Consider the following 19,046-nt stretch of genomic DNA (forward strand, 5'->3'; position numbering starts at 1 on the left):
ACTCTAAAACGAGGCAATGTAAATCAATAAGACTGGATTGCTAAGGCATGTACCCTGAGTTAATAGCGGGCCCACAAACTGTGCGTTCTGTAGAGGATGTGACTATATATATGCCTTTCCCATCTCTAGTATGCTATATACACAGGTAGATACATGGGGAAGTATATAAAAATGTGGGCTATGATGTCCATTCTGGAACACCAAAGGTTAAAGAAACAGGTTAATCAAGAATAAATAGGTAAAATAAAATGATGATATAGAAACACTGACCAGTGAATCACAAGTCTGATGTATACTCTATTATTTTTTCCAGGTATATAAAATACACTATTATTTTTTAGCTATATGAAATATGCTTCTACTATGAGCTTAAGATGAGTTCCCTTTCCACGTATGTCCTCATTAAAGATTGCCCTTAATTTCCAAGCTGCACTTGGAGTCTTGGCCAATATGTTTCTTTTTTTTTTCCTATACTTTTATAATCCTAAGCCACAGACCTAAACCCACGGACATGATCTCCTGTCAATTGGCCTTCATCCACATAGTGCTGGTCCTCACTGGAAGTGATATTTGGCTTAAAGAGATAGTTGAGTCATTGAACATTGAAAATGACTTCAAATGTAAGACAACTTTTTACATAAACAGAGTGATGAGAGGCCTCTCCATCTGCATCACCTGCCTCCTGAGTGTGTTTCAGGCTGTCACTATCAGTCCCAGTGCCTCTTTGTTGGCAAAATTTAAATATAATCTTTAAAAGTGAATGATTTGTGCTTTCTTATTTATTTGGTCTTTCAACTTGTCATTCAGTAGCAACCAGATTTTCTATGCTGGTGCTTTTACCAATGTGAGTGTGACCAACCAGATGAAGGTCAGTAAATCCTGCTCACTCTTCTCTTTGAACTACATTTTCTGGGCACTGATTTTAACAGTAGCAATCTCCAGAGATGTATTTCTTATAGGAGTTATGCTGGGCGCTAGTACATACATGGTGATTATCTTGTTCAGACATCAGAGGCAACACAAGCATCTTCACAGCCTCAGCCACCCAAGAGCATCCCCTGAGACAAGGGCCACCCAGACCATCTTGCTGCTGGTGGTTTTCTCTGTGGTGATGTACTCGGTAGACTTCATCATCTCATCCACCTCAGTCCTGTTATGTATGTACGACCCAGTCACCCTGAGTGTTCAGAAGTTTGTGATGAATGTCTATCCCACAATTATTCCTTTGGTACAAATCGGTTCTAATAGCAGAATAATTGATATACTGAAAAGCTTGTGGTCAAAGTGCCACCAGATTTTTTGAAAAGGATAATTTTTCTCGTTTTTAATAAAATTATTTATTTATTTTTATTTATGGGTATTGCATCAACATGTGTGTATATGTGAATTCCTGATACCCACAGAGGTCAGAAGAAGCTATTGGCCCCACTTGACCTGGATATAGAGATGGTTGTAAGGCATAATTCTGGTTCAGTTACAATTATATTTTTCAAAAATACAGATTTTTCTTAATTTTTTTAATAGTTCAAGTAAAAAAATCACGATTCTTTATATATTTAAATAAAATTTGTGATATTACACAGGTACGTTCTTGTGACATTTCTATTGCCAAGTACTGTATAGTCCTTTAAGTTCACTGTACTCCAGAAGTTGAAACTTCCCCAGGAAATCTCTTACTCTTTCCTTTTTACTTTATATCATAAATGTTCCTTTGACGCTGAGGTTATTCAAAGGAAGTGCCTTGCTGATATTAACATTAACATATTTTGTTTGAAGGGAATTTAATCCACTTTCAGTCATTAAGAATAGTGCAAATATTCTATTGTAGCTTTAACTCTCTATCCTAAGTAGTTTCTCTGCAGCACAAAAACAATGTGAATTGAATTTTCCATTTTTAATCAAGGTTAATTAATAAGTCTTAGATGAAAAATTCATTTGCCTGTGTATTTGAACTTCATTTCATTCACAATTTTTAAAATATTGTTGGTAACTAAAGATTGTTATATACACATACATGATGTACTGTGTGTTTTTTGTGAATGTGTGTATGCATGTGTGTGTGCTCATATGAAGGATGTGTGTGCATATGCACACTGAGGTCAGGAGACAACAATGTTGCCTTTAATTCTTCATATGCCATTTACTTTCTATCTTGAGAGAGCATCATTTGGTAGGAGCTTACAAACAGGCCAAGATGGTAGCTCCAGTGATTCTCCTGTCTCTGTCACCCCTGCTCTAGCTTTAGAAGTGTTCACCACCACAGCCCACCATTGAAATTTTGTGTTTTTCTTTTATAGATAAATGATTTTTTTCATACAATATATTCTGGTTAGAGTTTCCTGTTCCCCCAATTCTCTTAGTTCCTCCCCTCCCTCATCCAGAGCTACACACTTTCTGTCTCATTTTAGAAAACAAACAAGCACCTGAGCCTACTAATGAAATAAATATCAAGGTAAAACAAAAATAAACAAGTCAGAATAAAACAAAACAAACAGAAGAAAAGGAGACAATGAAAAAGCACAAGAAACACATATAGATAAAAAAGACAAGTTCACATATAGGGCTCTCATAAAAACACTAAACTAGAAGACATAATACATATGCAAAGGACCTGTAGATTCCACTGAGTTCATTTGTGTTGACCACCTTCTGTTGGGCATGGGGCCTACTCTTCAGAGTGGTTTATTTCCCCCAGTGAAACTCCCTTGGAAAAAAACTAATGCTTCATTTGCAAGTGACTATCAAATGGTGATACTTCTGGATTTGTGATGGGGCCAGGTAATCACTTCTCCTTTCTGTCTTGGAGTCCATCTGGTATAGACATGTGCTGTTGCCACAGTCTCTGAGTTTATATGCGTGTCTCTTGTTCTTTGTTTGGCAGGCCTTGTTACTTGGTGTCCTCCATTGTGTAGCAGAGTATATTGCAGGCAGGACACGATTGTGGATTGAAGGGTTGTAGCTGACTTGGTGTTTGCTTTTCTCCGGTTTTTGGTTCTCTCCTTTTGTAGTGTTCATGTTACTTTACAGTCCCATGAACTCTCATCTGCTGCGGTGAAGGCTTTAGATAAGCACCAGCTTGAATTCTTCATGTTCAATTAGTTGTGTAGGTATTGTCTTTGGGCAAAAGAGATGGTGTCTATCATTTTGTACAGAACAAACAATAGCCTTGACCATATCCTGGTTGTTTTCAGGTTCTCATGGAGCCCCTGTGGCCAACAACTCAATTAGATGTAACCATTGCCTAGTACTGGAAGCTTCATTTGATGATGAGAGATTGAGTTTGGGGCTCTGTCCTTCTGTTATTCTGTGATGTGATTGCTTTCTTATCTGTATGTACTTTAGGAAGTTTCTGCTCTATTGTTTTCCACATCATCCCTTAAGTGTTCCTTAGATCCAGTTGTCCCTCTCGGCATTTAATCCCCCTTTCCCCATTTAATCCCCCTCTCAAACCTCATCTATCCATAACTATCTAATCTATCTTCCTTCCTAGTGAGAGTCCCCCACTACTGTTCCCTAATTCTATACCTAACCTCTGTGGCTACATGGATCATGACTTGCTTATCAATGACATAATAAATAAAATCCAAATATGAAGAAACAAACCATGTTTGTCCTTCTGGGTCTGTGTTACCTCACTCAGAATGACTTTTACTAGTTCCTCTTTACCTGCAATTTTCATTACTTTCCACGGCTCAGTAATATTCTATTGTGTAAATATACCACATTTTCTCTATTCATTTATCTGTTATTGGTAATCTGGTTGTTTCCAATTTCTAGATGCTTTGAATAGCATGTGCCTCTATAGTAGGATGAAGTGTTCTCTGGGTTTATGCCTGGCAGTGGTAAAGCTGAATCTTGAAATTGCTCCATTCCCAACTTTCTGAGGAACCACCACCCTGATTTCCATAGTAAATGGGCAAGTCTGTGCTGCCAACAGCAATGGATGAGCATTCTCCTTACTTCATAACCATGCCACCAGGAAGTGTCATTTGTGTTATTCATCTTGGCCGTTCTGATTGGTGTAAGATAAAACCTCAAAGAAGCTTTAATTGACGTATTCCTCATGACTAGGGATGTTGAAAAGTTCTTTAAGTGCTTCTTAGTATGTGATTTTACTCTTTTGAAAATTCTCTGTTCAAATCCATACCCCACTTTTAAATTGTGTTATTTGTTTTCTTAATGTCAACATGTTGAGTTATTTATATATTTTGGAACATTAGCCCTCTATTTGATATGTAATTGTTAAAAATCTTTTCTCATTCTGTAGGCTTCAAATTTTTCTCTTTTTTTCCATTCAATTATTTACACTTCCTTCCCCCTCCTCCCAATCCCCTCCTGCTCCCCCATATCCCCCCTCCCTCTCCTGCACTGCTTGAGAGAGGGCCTGGAATCCTGCCCTGTGGGAAGTCCAAGACCCTCCTCCCTACATCCAGGCCTAGGGAACTGTGCATCCTTATAGACTAGGATCTCAAAAAGTCAGAACATGCCATAAAAATAAGTCCCACTGCCTTTATCAATGGCTTCTCAATCAGCCCCCATTGTCAGCCACAATCAGAGAGTCCGGTTTGATCACATGCTCCTTCAGTCCCAGTCCAACTGGATTTGGTGAGCTCCCATTAGAACAGGCACACTGTCTCTGTGGGTGGATGAAACCCTCACAGTCCTGACTTCCTTGATCATCATCTCCCTCCTTCTGCCTTTCAACTGGAACTTGGGAGCTCAGTCCGTTGCTCTGATGAGGATCTCTGTCTCTATCTCCATCCGTCGCGGGACGAAGATTCCATGGTGATATTTGAGATAATCATCAGCGTGATAGTGGGGCAAGGACAGTTCAGGCACCCTCTTCTCTGCTGTCCAAGGACCTAGCTGGGGACATCCCCGTGGACACCTGGGATCCCCTCTAGATCAAAGTCTCTTGCCAACCCTAAAATGGATCCCTTACTGTAGGTGTCTTCTTCCCTGCTCCTATATCAACTATTTCTCCATCTCCACCCTCCCACTCCCCCAAGCTCTTGCCAGTCCTTCCCTTCTCCCTTCCTTCTCGCCCTCTCCCCAAACTCACTCCCACCCCTGCCCCCACCCCCATGCTCACAGCTTTTGCCCTAAATCTTGTTTGCTTCGAATTTCCAGGAGGATCTATACAAGGGTCATACCTAAATATAATAAAAGCAATACATAGCAAGCCAACAGCTAATATCAAATTAAATGGAGAGAAACTCAAAGCTATTCCACTAAAATCAGTAACAAGACAAGGCTGTCCACTCTCTCCATATCTCTTCAACATAGTGCTTGAAGTTCTAGCAATAGCAATAAGACAACATAAGGAGATCAAGGGGATTCGGATCGGAAAGGAAGAAGTCAAATTTTCGTTATTTGCAGATGATATGATAGTGTACATTAGTGACCCCAAAAACTCTACCAAATTTTTCTAAATGAAGTTGATTTTTTTCCATACAGCAAGGCTTTTAGTTCATGAGAGTTTCTTTATTAATTGTTGTTCTTAGTGCCTGTGTAATCAGTGTTCTGCTCAGATCGCTTTTATTCTATGACAGGCTCAAGACTATTCCCAAATTTCTCTTTTGTCAAGTTCAGTGTATCTGGCCTTCTGTTGAGGTCTTTGATCCATTTAGAGTAGAGTTTTATACAGTCTGATAAGTATGGATCTATTTGCATTCTTCTACATGCATACATCCTATTTGACCAGTACCACTTATTGAAGATATTGTTTTCTTTTCCAGTGTGTATTTCTGATTTCTTCATTAAAAATCAGGTGTTCATTGATATGTGGATGTAGGAAGTTGCCATTTGATTGTTCCTGGCTGCTCAGCCTCAAACTAACAACACAAATTACATTATTTAAGTCACTGCTTGGCACTTAGCTCTAGTTTTTTATTGGCTAGCTTTTACATATTAATTTAACCCATTTCTACCAGTCTTTGTACCATCACATGGCTGTGGCTTACCAGGCAAAGTTCTGGCATCTCTCTCTGGCAGGGCTACATGCCTTGTCCTAACTCCACCTTCTTTCTCCCAGAATCAGTTTCATTTTCCTGGCCTAATTCTGCTCGACCCTATCAGGCCAAACCAGTTTCTCTATTCATTAACCAAAAAAGCAACACATAGACAGAAGAAGCTACCACATCATTTCCCTTTGCTGATTAAATAAAAGGAAGGTTTAAACTTTAACACAGAAAAATTACATATAACAAAACAGCTACCAAGTAAGAATTACAGTTACATTATTTATATCTACTTTATATTTTCTTATAACTAAGGAAAACTATAATTATAATTATCTATTCTTCAACTCCATCAAAGTCTCCAGAAAAATATAATATTATCTAAGTAAACAGGAAGTACATTGTAAGCAACTTCAAAAACTCTAGAATTGTCTGAGACATCTCACTACCCGGAAAGTCACCCAAAGTTCTTCTCTTATTGTTGGAGCATCCTTCTTCAGCCTACAGGCCCATTATATCCAACAGACTTTTCCTTGAAGCAGGAAATTTCAAAGACAGTTCCGCCTATATTGGCAGTTTGTCAGTTATATTTTCTGTGTCCTGCAGAATGTCTTGCAGACTCTTTCATGAAGCAGGAACCCTGAAGAACTGCCTCACCTTTAGGCAAGTTAAACAGTCATTTCTCTGTGGGTTCTACATGTCCAGTTCGTGTAGCATAGCATCAAGCAGTTCAGGCAGGATCCCAAATGACTAGCAAACTCCATAAGGAGCCTCTTCGATGCCCATCTTCCTCTTAAAATTATTGGTGCTGCCAGGAGCAGATGTGTCTCGCTGTCATGAAAAGTCCTAAGTTTTTAAAACATTTTAAATGCGATATTCTTTGAAGGTCTCTGAAAGATTTGAAGAATACCTATCTAACTGAAATATATCTCTATATATCTAAAAAACTTAACTAACATGACTTCAAGCTTGACTATTACAGATGATTACCTATTAGCTCGTATTTCTTATTTATACATTACATTTGTAAATGAACAGCACAAACAACATACATCAATCAAGAGCACAAATATACATATAAAAATTGACCTTAAAGCTGAAGGAGGGAGAATGTGAGCAAGGAAGTCAGGACCCAGAGGGGTGCGCCCACCAACTGAGACAATGGGGCTGATCTAATGGGAGCTCACCAAGGCCAGCTGGACTGGGAGTGATGGAGCATGTGGTCAAACTGGACTCTCTGAACGTGGCTGACAAGGAGGGTTGACAGAGAAACCAAGGACAATGGCACTGGGTTTTGATTCTACTGAATGTACTGGCTATGTAGGAGCCTAGTCTGTTTGGATGCTCACCTTCCTAGACCTGGATGGAGGGGGGAGGACCTTGGACTTCCCACAGGGCAGGGAACCCTGACTGCTCTTTGGACTGGAGAGGGAGGGAGAGGAGGATGCGGGGAGGGGGAGGGGGAGGGAAATAGGAGGAGGGGAGGAGGTGGAAATTTTTAATAAAAAATAAAAATAGATAAATAAAGAGAAACAACTAATTAAACTAGAGAGGATTAAAAAAATTGACCTTAGGTTAGTATCAATAGAGCAAGATCAATATCAATACAAATCTCTATAGCATTTAAATCCCCCTTTAAATGTAAATAAGCATTTATAAAAAATATTTGGGAGTTTGGGCATAGTTCTTTGCAAAGTGCTTTTTGCTTTTTGTTGGGCAAAGTATTTTTGGGGGTGTTCACAATGATCTTTCAGTAGGTCTTGGTCCACCCAACCACATAGCCTGCAATGAATCCACAGGTTCTCATTCTCTATAGAAACTAAAGAAGAATCTCTTTTCCAAAGCAATAAATTCTTAGACCCAAATTTTGAAGTCAAGAAACCTTTATGTTGTTTTATCTTAGCATCCTGTACAATGAAATGCCTCTCTGTACTTAGCTCCTTCACAGGCAAAAAATTCAAAGAAAACACAATAATATACAAAATCCAGACTCTCTGTGTATATTCCATCATTATGGTGCTTATTTTCCTCACTCTGTCACTTTTTCTACATGTTTAATGTTTATTTATTATCTATACTTCTTTAATTGTACTTTTACTGACTCTTCACTCTTTTTTTTCTCTCTCACAAGCCTACATACATTTTAAACACATTTTAGAGGTCTTTTTTTAAATTTATTTACTTATTTATTAAAAATTTTCCACCTCCTCCTGCCTCCCTTTTCCCTCCCTCTCCCCACCTCCCCCTCCCTCTCTAGTCCTAAGAGCAGTCAGGGTTCCCTGCCCCGTGGGAAGTCCAAGGTCCTCCCCCCTCCATCCAGGTCTATAAAGGGGAGCATCCAAACAAACCAGGCTCCCACAAAGTCAGTCCATGCAGTAGAATCTAAATCCAGTGCCTTTGTCCTTGGCTTCTCAGTCAGCCTTCATTGCCAGCCACATTCAGAGTGTCCAGTTTGATCACAGGCTCCATCACTCCCAGTCCAGCTGGTCTTGGTGAGCTCCCATTAGATCAGACCCACGGTCTCAGTGGGTGGATGTACCCCTCGTGATCCTGACTTCCTTGCTCATGTTCTCCCTCCTTCTACTCTTCATTTGAACCTTGGGAGCTAAATCCAGTGCTCCAATGTGGGTCTCTGTATCTATCTCCATCCATCACCAGATGAAAGTTCTATGGTGATATACAAGATATTCATCAGTGTGACTATGGGACAAGGCCAGTTCAGGCACCCTCTCCTCTGCAGTCCAAGGAACAATCTGGGGACCTCTCCTTGGACCTGGGAGCCCCTCTAGAGTCAAGTCTCTTGCAAACCCTAAAATGGCTCCCTTAATTAAGATATTTACTTCCCTGTTCCCATATCAACCCTTCCTCCATCCCACCCATCCCATTCCCCCAAACTTTCTCGAATCCTCCCCTTCTCCCTTCTCTCTACACATCTCCCCTTACATCCACCCCCACACCCCCGTGCACCCAACTTTTACCTGGCAATCTTGTCTACTTCCAATATACAGGAGGATAATTATATGATTTTCTGTGGGTTCACCTTCTTATTTACCTTCTCTAGGATCACGAATTATAGGCTCAATGTCCTTTAATTATGGCTAAAATCCACTTATGAGTGAGTACAAACCATGGTCCTCTTTTTGGGTCTGGGTTACCTCACTCAGTAAAGCGTTTTCTATTTCCATCCATTTGTATGCAAAAGTCAAGATGTCATTGTTTTTTACTGCTGAGTAAAACTCCAATGTGTATATGTTCCACACCTTTTTTAACCATTCTTCTATTGAGGGGCACCTAGGTTGTTTCCAGGTTCTGGCTATTACAAATAGTGCAACTATGAACATAGTTGAACAAATGCTTTTGCAGTATGATAGGGCATCTCTTGGGTATATTCCCAAAAGTGGAATTGCTGAGTCCTAAGGTAGGTTGATTCCCAGTTTCCTGAGAAACCGCCACACTGATTTCCAAAGTGGTTGCACAAGTTTGCATTCCTACCAACAATGGATGAGTGTTCCACTTACTCCACATCTTCTCCAGCATAGGCTATCATTGGTGTTTTTGGGTTTAGCTATTCTGACAGGTGTAAGATGGTATCTCAAAGTTGTTTTGATTTGCATTTACCTGATCACTAAGAAAGTTGAGCATGACCTTAAGTGTCTTTTGGCCATTCAAAGTCCTTCTGTCGAGAATTCTCTGTTCAGTTCAGCACCCCATTTTTTTAATTGGGTTAATTAGAGTTTTAGTGTCTAGTTTCTTGAGTTCTTTGTATATTTTGGAGATCAGACCTTTGTCTGATACAGGGTTGGTGAAGATCTTCTCCCAGTCAGAAGGTAGCCTTTTTGTCTTACTGACAGTGTCCTTTGCTTTACAGAAGCTTCTCAGTTTCAGGAGGTCCCATTTATTCATTGTTGCTCTTATTGTCTGTGCTACTAGGGTTCTACCTAGGAAGTGGTCTCCTGTGCCCCTGTCTTGTAGACTACTTCCCACTTTCTCTTCTATTAAGTTCAGTGTGGTCAGATTGATATTGAGGTCTTTAATCCATTTGGACTTGAGTTTTGTGCATGGTGATAGATAATGGATCTACTTTCATTCTTCTACAGGTTGACATCCAGTTATGCCAGCACCATTTGTTAAAGATGCTTTCTTCCTTCCATTGTATAGTTTTAGCTCCCTTGTCAAAAATCAGGTGTTCATAGGTTTGTGAGTTAATATCCGGGTCTTCTATTCGATTCCATAGGTCGACTTCTCTGTTTTTATGACAATATCAAGCTATTTTCATTACTTTAGCTCTGTAATAGAGTTTGAAGTCTGGGATGGTAATGCCTCCAGAAGTTCCTTTATTGTATAAGATTGTTTTGTCTATCCTGGTTTTTTTATTTTACCATATAAACTTGATTATTGTTCTCTCAAGGTCGGTGAAGAATTTTGATGGGATTTTGATGGGGATTGCATTGAATCTATAGATTGCTTTTGGTAGAATTGCCATTTTTACTGTGTTGATCCTCCCAATCCAAGAGCAAGGGAGATCCTTTCATTTTCTGGTATCCTCTTCAATTTCTTTCTTCAAAGACTTAAATCAAATAGATCTTTCACTTCCTTGGTTAGAGTTACCCCAAGATATTTTATACTATTTGTGGCTATCATGAAAGGTGATGCTTCTCTGATTTCCCTCTCTGCTTCTTTTCCTTTGTGTATAGGAGGGCAACTGATTCTTTGGAGTTGATCTTGTATCCTGTCACATTACAAAAGGTGTTTATCAGATGTATGAGTTCTTTCGTAGAGTTTTTGGGATCGCTTATGTACACTATCATATCATCTGCAAATAACGAAAGTTTAACTTCTTCCTTTTCTATTTGAATCCCCTTGATCCCCTTATGTTGTCTTATTGCTATTGCTAGAACTTCAAGCACTATATTAAAAAGGTATGGATAGAGTGGACAGCCTAGTCTTGTTCCTGATTTTAGTGGAATGGCTTTGAGTTTCTCTCCATTTAATTTGATGTTAGCTGTCAGTTTGCTGTAAATAACTTTTATTATATTTAGGTATGAACTTTGTATCCCTAATCTCTGCAACACCTTCATCATAAATGGGTGTTGAATTTTGTCAAATGCTTTTTCAGCATCCAATGAAATGATCATATGGTTTTTTTCTTTCGGTTTATTTATATAATGGATTACATTGATAGATTTGTGTATGCTGAACCAGCCCTGCATCTCTGGGATGAAGACTACTTGATCATAATGGATAATTTTTCTAATGTGTTCTTGGATTCGGTTTGCCAGTATTTTATTGAGAATTTTCACGTCGATGTTCATGAGTGAGATTGGCCTGTAATTCTCTTTCTTGGTTGTGTCTTTGAATGGTTTTGGTATCAGGGTAACTGTAGCTTCATAAAACGAATTTGGCAATGACTCTTCTGTTTCTATATTGTGAAATACATTAAGGAGTATAGGTATTAGCTCTTCTTGGAAGTTCTGGTAGAATTCTGCATTGAAACCATCTGGTCCTGGGCTTTTTGTGGTAGGGAGGTTTTTGATAACAGCTTCTAATTCTTCGCCATTTTAGAGGTCTTTAATGTCAGAATCTGTCCTTATTGCATATCTGTAATCCTTTTCTGACCAGAAATGCTTTTTTATGCTAAATGGGCATAGCTAGGGACAACACAGCCCTGCCTGCTTGCTCAGCCCAGTCTAACATGCCAGAGAAATGTTTGTTGCCTCTAAGAGCCATGCACATTTCCCCATTTTTAGGCACACAGTGGGTATATGTCTCCAGTAAATAAGCTGTAGCTCTCTGCTCACAGAACCCATTTAAATGTTCAGTCTCCTGAAAGAGCCAGAGTTTGTGCTGACAGTAAGGTCCAGGAAGCTGCCGTTTTGATACCACACAGGTTTTTTTTCTGCTACTACTGAGTCAAAAAGACTTCTCTTAAAGGAGCTGTGGCATACTGCCAGCAAACAGCAAGAAGCTGTGTTAAACTCTGTGTGTGTGTGTGTGTGTGTGTGTGTGTGTGTGTGTGTGTGTGTGTGTGTATCTAGAATTCCTTTGAATCCTTTTTCAGGTTTACATGGATTTAGCAAGCACATATTGGAACACCAATTTGTAGTAAGAGGTCATTTGTTTTTTCCTGACTGCTCAGCCCCAAAATAACCACACAGAAACTGTATTAATTAAATCGCTGCTTGGCCCATTATCTCTAGCTTCTCATTGGCTAATTGTTACATCTTAATTTAACCCATTTCCACTAATCTGTGTATCGACACATGACTGTGGTTTACTGAGTAAAATTCTGGCATCTGTCTCCAGCATGGCTTCTCCTGATTCTGCCTTCTTTCTTCCAGTATTTAGTTTAGTCTTCCCTGCCTAACTCTGCTTTACCCAATTCGGCCAATGAAAGCAACACATAGAGAGAAGGACTTCTCACATCATGTGGATTTATGTCTGAGTCTTCAGTTAGATTTCATTAATAAAAAGGTTTGTTTTGTGCCAATACCATGCTGTTTTTATTACAATAGATCTCTAGTACAATTTGAGATTGGAAATGGTGATACTAAGAAACCAGTCTACCTTACTTGAAGGTTAAAAAAAATCACCTTACGATAAAAACAAAAAAGATAATCCTCTACTGCCTGCTCCAGCAGGGCTATGTGTCTTTGTTTCAACAAGTTGTTTATAACCATCTTGAAAGCCATGCTTTGTTTCAAAATGGTTCAATAACCATTTTGGCTAGTTTGTTGTGACTACCTTGCTATTCCCACCTTGAACCTGCCTTTATTTCAAGAGAGACTAACTTGTTAATTTATGTTCTGCTCTTGTAACCTGCCTATAGTGCCCACCAAATCCCCTAATTACAATCCCCTTAATGCTGAGCTATAAAGGTCTTTTCTTCCTTACATACAATGCAAATCTTAGCGGGAGGCATCTTGTATACATGAAATAAAAAGCTTTCTTTAATCAGTTGCTTGTTTTTATCAGTTTCGTCATGGTGATTCGGGTCAATGGCTTTCTCTTATCATTTTTGGGATTAATAATAATTGTGGAAGCCCTTTTATTACTCAGAAGTGTTTTAGCTATTTTTAGCTGTTTTGCTATATATAACTTTTTTATTGGATTTAAAAAAAATACCAATCCAAATTCCCACTCCCTCCCCTCCTCCCATTCCCTCCACATAACCTCCTACTGCACCCTCCTCCAATCCTAGGAGAGGGCAAGGCACCTTGCCCTGTGGAAGGTCCAAGACACTCCCCACTACATCTAGGCTGAGCAAGGTATACATCAAAAGAGAATAGGATCCCAAAAGGTCACTTCATGCAGCAGAGACAAATCCAAGTGCCACCACCAGTGGCCCCTCAGTCTGCCCAAGCCATACAAATGACAACCTCAATTAGAGGGACTAGCTTGGTTCTAACCTTGTTCCTTCCTAGTCCCACTGGAGTTGGCGAGCTCCCATTAGCTCAGGTAAACTGCCTCAGTGGATCAAACCCTCATGGTCTTGAACTCTTTGCTCATATTCTCATTTTTCCTACTCTTCAACTGGACCTTGGGAACTCAGTCCAGTGCTCCAATGTGGATCTCTGCCTCGGTCTCCATCTGTTGTTGGACAAAGATTCTATGGTGATATTTAAGATAATCATCAATATGAATACAGGGCAATACCAGCTCAGGCAGTCTCTCCACTATTGCCTAGGGTCTTAGCTAGGGCCATTCTTGTGGATTTCTAGAAATATCTCTAGAGCCAGGCTTCTTGACAACCTGGTAATGGCACCCCCAATCAAGATATCTCCCTCCTTGCTCTCATATCTGTCCCCCGCCATCTAAACCATCCCTCAAGTTTTCTTCAACCCTCCCCTTCTCTCTCCTCTTCCCTTCTCCCCCTCCCTCTACTCCCCTACCACCCCCATGCTCCCAATTCTGTCAGGTGGCCCTGTCTGTCTCCAAACCGCAGGTGGGTCCATAAATGTTTTTCTTTGGGTTCACCTTATTACTTAGGCTCTAATGATCTATAGGATCATGAATTATAGGCTCAATTTCCTTTGTTTATAGCTAATATCCACTTATGAGTGAATACATACCATATTCATATTTTTAGGTCTGAGTTACCTCACTCAGGATAGTTTTTCTAATTTCACTCATTTGCATGCAACATTCAAGATGTCATTGTTTTTTACTACTGAGTAGTACTGTAATGTGTAAATGAGCTACACTTTCTTTAGCCATTCTTCAGTTGAGGGGCATCTAGGTTCTGACTATTACAAATAATGCTGCTATGAACATAAATGAACAAATGCTTTTGTAGTATGATTGAGCACCTTTTGGGTATATTCCCAAGAGTCATATTGCTGGATCCTGAGGTAGGTTGATTCCCAATTTTCTGAGAAATCAACATACTGATTTCCAGAGTGGTTGTACCAGTTTACATTCCCACCAGCAATGGATGAGTGTTCTCCTTACTCCATTCCTCTCCAGCATAAGCTATCATTAGTGTTTTTGAACTTAGCCATTCTGACAGGTGTAAAATGGTATTGCAAAGATATTTTGATTTGCATTTCCCTGATAGCTAAGGAAGATAAACATTTCCTTAATTATCTTTTGGCCATTTGAAATTCATCTATTGAGAATTCTCTGTTTAGTTCTGTAACCCATTTTTTTTAGTAATTTTATTAAATTATAAAAGTTTCCATTTCCGCCCCTCCTCCCAACACCCTCCCACTCCCCCCACTCCCTCTCCTCCTCCCTCTCCATCCCTAAGAGCAGTCAGGGTTTCCTGCCCTGTGGGAAGTTCAAGTTCCTCCCGCCTCCCTCCAGGTCCAGGAAGGTGAGTGTCCAGACAGACTGGATCCACAAAATCCAGTATATGCAGAGGAAACAAGTCCAAGTGCCATTGTCAATGGCTTTTCGGAAAGACTCCGGGCCAGCCACATTCAGATAATCCGGCCACATTCAGAGAATCTGGTTGGATTGCGTCCTCGTTCAGTCCCAGTCCAACTGGCCTTGGTAAACTCTCATTAGATCCGTCCCCTTGTATCAGTGGGTGATCGCATCCCTAGCAGTCCTTATTTCCTTTTTCATTTTCTTCCTCCTTCTACTCCTCATTTGGACCTTGGGGGGGCTCAGTCCGGTGCTCCAATGTGGGTCTCCGTCTGTATCGCCATCCATCGTCGGATGAAGGTTCTCTCTGATCTTGCCTTCTTTGCTCACGTTTTCTTTCCTTCTGCTGGGTTATTTAGAATTTTACTCTCTAATCTCATGAGTTCTTTGTGTATTTTTGGGATCAGATGCTGTTGGACAATGGTCTGTACACTTTCAATGATATTTTAAATAAATGCTGATTGGACAGTAGCCTGGCAGGAAGTATAGGCACAGTGACCAGGCAGAAAGTAGAAGTGGGGCAACAAGAATTCGGGGAAGAGGGAAGTTTGAGTCTGCAGTCATGACCCAGCCACAGAAGAAGCAAGACGTGACTTCTTCAATGAATACAGTACTAAATCATGTGGCTAACAAAGACAAGAATAATGGGCTAATATAAGTTATAAGAGTTAATAAGAAGCCTGAGATAATGGGTCAATCAGTGTATAACTAATGTAGATCTCTGTGCATTTCTTTGGAGCTAAATGGCTGTGGGACCTGGTGGGACAGAAAACCTTAGACAACAATCAGTCCTTTGTCTGATGTGGGGTTGGTGAAGATCTTTTCACATTTAGCAGGCTGCCTTTTGTCTTATTGACTGTGGCCTTTGCTTTACAGAAGTTTCTCAGTTTCACAAGGTCAAAATTTACTTATTGTTTCTCTTAGTGTCTGCACTACTGGGGTTATATTTGCGGATTAGTCTCCTGTGCCTATGTATTGAAGACTACTTCCCACTTTCTCTTCTATCAGGTTCAGTGTGGTTTAATTTATATTGAGATCTTTAATCCATTTGGACTTGAGTTTTATGCACGTTGATAGGTATGGATCTATTTTCCTACTTCTACGTGTTGATATCAAGTTATGCCAGCATCATTTGTTGAAGATACTTCTTTATTTCATTGTGTACTTTTAGGTTCTTTGTCAAAAATCAGGTGTTCATATGTATGTGAATTCATATTTGGGTCTTCAATTCGATTCTATTGTTCAATGTCTCTGTTTTTATGCCAATACCAAGCTGTTTCCTCTACTTTAGGTCTGTAATAGAACTTGTTGTCAAGGATGGTAATGCCTCTGTAAGTTGCCTTATTGTACAGGATTGTTTTGGCTATCCTGGGTTTTTTGTTTATCCATATGAGGTTGATTATTGTTCTTTCAAGATATGTGAAGAATTGTGTTGGGATTTTGATTGAGATCGCATGGAATCTATAGATTGCTTTTGGTAGGATTGCCATTTATACTTTGTTGATCCTTAATATCCATGAACTTGGGCAATCTTTCCATTTTCTGTTATCTTCTTCAATTTCTTTCTTCAAGGGCTCAAAGTTTTTGTCAAATAGGTCTTTCACTTTCTTGGTTAGTGTTACCCCCAAGATATTTTATGTTATTTGTGGTTATTGTGAAAGGTGATATTTCTCCGATTTCCCTCTCAGCTTCTTTATCATTTGTGTATAGGAGGGCTACTGTTTTTTTTTTTTTTGAGTTGATCTTGTATCCTGCCACATTATTGAAGATATTTATCAGCTTTTAGAAGTTCTCTGGTAGAATTTTGGGGGTCACTTATATATACTCTTATATCATTTGTAAATAACCAAAGTTTGACTTTTCCTTTCCAATTTGAATCCTTTTCATCTCAGTTTGTTTTCTTATTGCTATTGCTAAAACTTCAGGAACTATGTAGGGGACAGCCTTGTCTTGTTCCTGATTTTAGTGTAATCACTTTGAGTTCCTCTCTGTTTTATTTGATGTTTTCTGTTGGCTTGATGTATATTGCTTTTATTATATTTAGTTATGAACTCTGTATCCCTGATCTCTCCAAGACCTTTATAATGAAGGAGTATTGGATTTTGTCAAATGCTTTATCAGCATCTAATGAAATAATCATATGTATTTTCTTTGAATTTATTTAAATGATGGATTACATTGATGAATTTTTGTATGTTGAGCCAGACTTACATTTCTGGGGTAAAGCCTACTTGATCATGATGGATGATTTTTTTTATGTGTTCTTGGATTTGGTTTGCCAGTATTTTATTAAGAATTTTTGCATCAATGTTCGTGAGTGAGATTGGTTTGTAATTCTCTTTCTTGGTTGAGTCTTTGTGTGGTTTTGGTAACAGTATAACTTTAGTCTCATCAAAAGAATTTTGCAATATTCCTGCTGTTTCTATTATGTGGAAAACTTTAAGGTATATAGGTATTAGATCTTTTTGGAAGTTCTGGTAGAATTCTGCACTAAAACCATCCAACATCCAGCACTGGGCTTTTTTAGGAGGTTTTTGATGACAGTTTCTATTTCCTCGAAGCTTATAGGTCTATTTAAATTGCTCTCCTGGTTCTGATTTAATTTTGGTATATGGCATATGTCTAAAAAATTGTCCATTTCGTTTACATTTTCCAATTTTGTGGAGTACAGGTTTTTGTAGTAAGACCTAATGATTCTCTAAATAACCTCAGTTCTGTTGTTATGCCCCCCTTTTCATTTCTGAGTTTATTAATTTGGATGTTCTCTCTCTGCCTTTTGATTAGTTTGAATCAGCATTTGTCAATCTTGTTGATTTTCTCAAAGAACCAGTTCTTTGTTTCATTGATTCTTTGGATTGTTTTCTTTGTTTCTATTTTGTTGATGTCAGCCCTCAATTTGATTATTTCCTGTCTTCTATTCCTCCTGGGTGAATCTCCTTCTTTTTTTCTAGAGCTTTCAGTTGTGCTGTTAACTCACTAATGTGAGCTTTCTCTGTTTTCTTTATGTGTGCACTTAGTGCTATGAACTTTTCACTTAGCCTGCTTTCATAGTGTCCCATAAGTTTGGGTATGTTGTGCCTTCATTTTGTTGAATTCAACAAAAATGGGGTTTCCCTTCTAGTACTTTCTGTAAGGTTGGTTTGTGAATACGTATTTTTTAAATCTGTCTTTGTCGTGGAATATCTTGTTTTCTCCATCGATGGTGAATGAAATCACTGCTGAGTATACTAGTCTGGGCTTGCATCCACGGTCTCTTAGTGTCTGCAGCACATCTATCCAAGAACTTCTGACTTTCATGGTTTCTAATGAGAAGTCAGGTGTGATTCTTACAGGCTTAACTTTATTTGTTACTTGACCTTTTTTCTTTGCAGCTCTTAATATTCTTTCTTTATTCTGTATGTTTTCTGTTTTGATTATTATATGGCAAAGGAATGTGCTTTTTTTGATCCAGTCTATTTGGTGTTCTGTAAGCTTCTTGTGCCTTCTTTAGGTTGGGAAAATTTTCTTCTATAATTTTATTAAATAAAATGTCCATGCCTTTGAGCTGGAGTTCTTCTCCTTCTTCTACCCATATAATTCTTAGATTTGGTCTTTTCATGGTATCCCAGATTTTCTGAATGTTTTGTGTTAAAAATTTGTTGGATTTAATATTTTCTTTGGCCAATAAGTCTATTTTATCTATAGTATCTTCAGCACCTGAGATTCTTTCTTCTATCTATTATATTTTGTTGGTTATGCTTGACTCTGTAGTTCCTGTTCATTTACCCAGATTTTTCATATCCAGAATTCCCTCAGTTCATGTTTTCTTTATTTCCACTATTTCAGCCTTCAAGTCTTGAACTGTTTCCTTCACCTGTTTGATTGGTTTTTTTTCTTGGTTTTCTTGGATTTCTTAGAGGGCTTTATTAATTTCTTCCAATTTTTGTTTGTCTTCTCTTCCATTTCTTTAAGGGAGTTTTTCACTTCCTCTTTAAAGGTCTCCATAATTTTCATAATGTTACTATTAAAGTCATTTTCTTCTACTTCTTCTGGGTTAGGATGATCATGTCATCCTTTTGTGTCCACTGGGTTCTGGTGTTACCATGTTGCTTTTTAGGTTGTTGGAGGAATTCTTGCATTGGCACCTACCCATATCTTCCTTCAAATGAAGCCTGCAGTGTCTTTGCATCTTGGTTCAGTCCATGCTGTGACTGTCTCTTATGTTCCCTCAGTATTGAAGCA

At 38.9% G+C, this 19,046-nt stretch overlaps 1 pseudogene; it reads left to right on the forward strand.

The window, feature by feature from the left end:
* Positions 1-393: 393 nt before the first annotated feature.
* Positions 394-1,303, forward strand: LOC148121934 (vomeronasal type-1 receptor 90-like; annotated as a pseudogene).
* The last annotated feature ends 17,743 nt before the right edge of the window (positions 1,304-19,046 follow it).

The sequence above is a fragment of the Myodes glareolus genome, chromosome 6, assembly GCF_982192425.1.
Source record: "Myodes glareolus chromosome 6, mMyoGla1.1, whole genome shotgun sequence".
Lineage (NCBI taxonomy): Eukaryota > Metazoa > Chordata > Mammalia > Rodentia > Cricetidae > Myodes > Myodes glareolus.